Below are 3114 nucleotides of genomic sequence, written 5' to 3' on the forward strand. Positions count from 1 at the left end.
AAGAATCCCATTAACTTTAATTACTCAGAAGAGAAACTAGGAAAACTTTTTGTTATTTTCTTCTTCCATTTTAAAAAGGACTAAAGGCCTGAGTTACCGTTGGTGTATTTCTCGTGTCTTGATAGCCTCGGTATGATTACCGCCGAGAAGAACCTGTTGTATTCTGGGGGAATTGCGCAATCCTGTGGATAATTCCTTGGTCCAGTGACGTAGTCACGTCTCAGGTTTATTTCACGGTTTATTATTTTGCAAGTTAATCATTTTCCGGTCATTTGCAACAACACATTCAAGGTGGCAGGTCAAGGATTGCATAAAAGGTCTTTCGGCAGCAACCTTGCTTTCAAAATTGACATCTCTAAAGCGTTTGATACAATTGAATGGAGTTTTCTTATTAAAGTACTTCAATCTTTTGGTTTTAATAACAAGTTATGCAGCTGGATCGAAACTATTTTAGAGTAAGCAACTTTATCCATCTCAGTTAATGGCAAGCAAAATGATTATTTCAATTGCAGAAGAGGTGTTAGGCAGGGTGATCCTTTGTCACCCCTTTTTTCTGTATTGCTGAAGAAGTACTGAGTAGAGGTATCTTTAAGATTGTGGGTCAAGGCAAGGTTGAGCTCATCAAGAGAACCAGAGAAATTCAAGTACCTTCGCAATACCTTGTATGCCGATGATATCATGATTTTTTTGTAAGGGAAAGCAATCTTGTATTGAGGCTCTCAAAAATTTATTTACAAGGTATGCTCTCTCTTCTGGACAACATATAACATGAAAAGTCAACTGTCTATTCTGGCTCTATATCATATGCTAGACTTGTTCGTATTGTGAATATGCTGAGCTTTTAAAGAGGTTATCTTTCTTTTATATACTTGGGGGTTCCCATTTTCAAAGGGAAACCTAAAGCGTTGTATTTTCAACCCATAGCTGACAAGATTAAATCTAAACTTTCTGCCTAGAAAGCATACCTCCTATCTATGGCTGGAAGGTTACAACTTACTAAATCTATGGTGCATGGAATGATAATTCACTCTATTTCAGTCTATTCCTGGCCTAGAACTTTATTAAAGGATATTGCGAGATGGATACGGAATTTCCTTTGGAGTGAAGATATATCTAAGAGAAAATTGGTCACGGTTGCCTTGCATAAAGTATGTTTACCCTTCTCTGAAGGCGGACTCGGGATCAGGTCCTTAACATCAATTAATGAAGCAGAAAATCTCAAACTTTGCTGGGAACTATTCAATTCAACCGAGGCTTGGGCTATTCTTCTCAAAAATAGAGTTCTTAGAAATTACTCTCCAATATCTTCTCTTCCCTGTGGAGTAGCATCAAGAGTGAATTTCAGGTTCTATCTAGTAATGTGTCTTGGCTTGTAGGGGATGGGAAAAATATCAACTTCTGGAAAAACCCCTGGTGTGGCACTCCTCCTTTTATCTCTTTGAATTTACCTCAGAATACTTTGCATTCTCTATGTACAAAGGTAAGTGATTTCATCTCAAACTTCTGGTGGAATGTTCCTTTTTCTGTGCAAGCTGCATTTCCAGATATCAACCAAATGGTCAATCAAGTTACACTCCCTTCACCACACAGAGAAGACATGCTGGTTTGGAATCTGTCTAACTCAGGTGATCTTACTTTCAAGGATGAATTCCTGCACAAGTCACGTCATGGTCAAGCATCTCATTGGGCCAATACAATATGGAGTGTTGATATTCCACCTTCAAAATCTCTTATTGCTTGGAGAATGCATGGTAAGCTTCCAACTGATGAAAATTTAATGACAAGAGGTTGCAGCATTCTCTATATGTAATAACTGTCTCATTCATTCGGAATCTTCCTTCCACTTACTTTTTGAATGCCTCTTTGCTCTTAAAATTTTGTCCTGGTTGGCTACAATTTTGAAGAAAACTATTCAATTCACATCTATGGAAGATATTTGGCTTCTCTGTGATGGCTGGAGTCACCAATGCAAGGTCGTTATCACTGCTTGCCTTGTAAATATTTTCTCAGCAATTTGGTACAGAAGAAATCAGGCTAGATTTAACAATACAAGAATTCACTGGAAATCTTTAGTTAACAACATCATTTCTAATGAAGGGGAGTGTTGGAGAATCCATGTGATTTATTTCCTTTTTAATTATTTCTAGGTGCTTTAGTTATTTGCAGCTGTTTATTGTCATTTCCTTTTTTCATTATTTCTCCTTGATTCAAGGAAGAGAATTAATTGTATCCTCTCTATTTAAATCATCCTTTGGCTGTGGAATAATGTATCGCATTCACAAATATAATGAACAAACTCATACAATGCTTGCCAACAAGAATGCCACAAATGATAAGAAAATTTCACTGTCTTAAAGAATCATTTAATTCGCTACTATAGTGTTTTATTTTACCAGCAAGAACAAATAGAAACAAAGGTATAGGTTGTCCTCTAACTTGGTAGCTAAATGGACATTTGATGTGTTGGAGCACGTGTTCGAATCCACATTCCCCGCTAATCCACAACGAAAGTGTGTGATTCTCACTACTTAAAGCGAAGTGGTTTGAAACTTATTCGGCAGACAACTCTTTGGTCGATTTGGAAGGCTAGGAAGGACAGATCCTTCAACAACACTACTGGGGCAGCTGCCGAGACTGTGGACGAGATCGTGGATAAAATTAAAGTGCTCTCATGGAGGTGGTTTCTAGGGAGACTTGAAAATACTCCATGTATGTTTTACGAGTGGTCGTGGGACTCAATTGGCTGCTTGGAGAGGTATCGGATCTGCTGGGAATTCTCATGTGCAGGCACGATTTTTCTTTCGTAGAGTCTGTCATTTTCTGGTTTTAAGTCTGTTGTGGTTATTTGTAAATTTCATTTGTGCCAATCAATATGATTTTAGATAGTGTTGTTGGTAGTAAAAATCTGCTATTGTTTATAGCACTTGGTGTTAGCTATTTAAATATATACAGGTATCAATTCTGTGGAGGCATAAGCTATGTTGATATAAATTTTACAAACTTATTTACTGTCTTGCAAAGGAAATGGTAGGGAAAGTACACATGTTGTTACTGTCACCGGATAAGTATGTTCTTATGACTCGATTGGATAGAGCACTTTGTTATGTAACCTTT

At 37.3% G+C, this 3114-nt stretch overlaps 1 long non-coding RNA gene across 1 annotated transcript; it reads left to right on the forward strand.

The window, feature by feature from the left end:
• Positions 1-342: 342 nt before the first annotated feature.
• Positions 343-2247, forward strand: LOC146958139 (uncharacterized). The gene is made up of 2 exons (XR_015024575.1): positions 343-1751; positions 1905-2247. It is a non-coding gene; the product is annotated as an uncharacterized LOC146958139 (long non-coding RNA).
• The last annotated feature ends 867 nt before the right edge of the window (positions 2248-3114 follow it).

This window comes from Medicago sativa, chromosome 1 (assembly GCF_051527215.1).
Source record: "Medicago sativa cultivar Bolivia chromosome 1, Bolivia_mono, whole genome shotgun sequence".
NCBI lineage: Eukaryota > Viridiplantae > Streptophyta > Magnoliopsida > Fabales > Fabaceae > Medicago > Medicago sativa.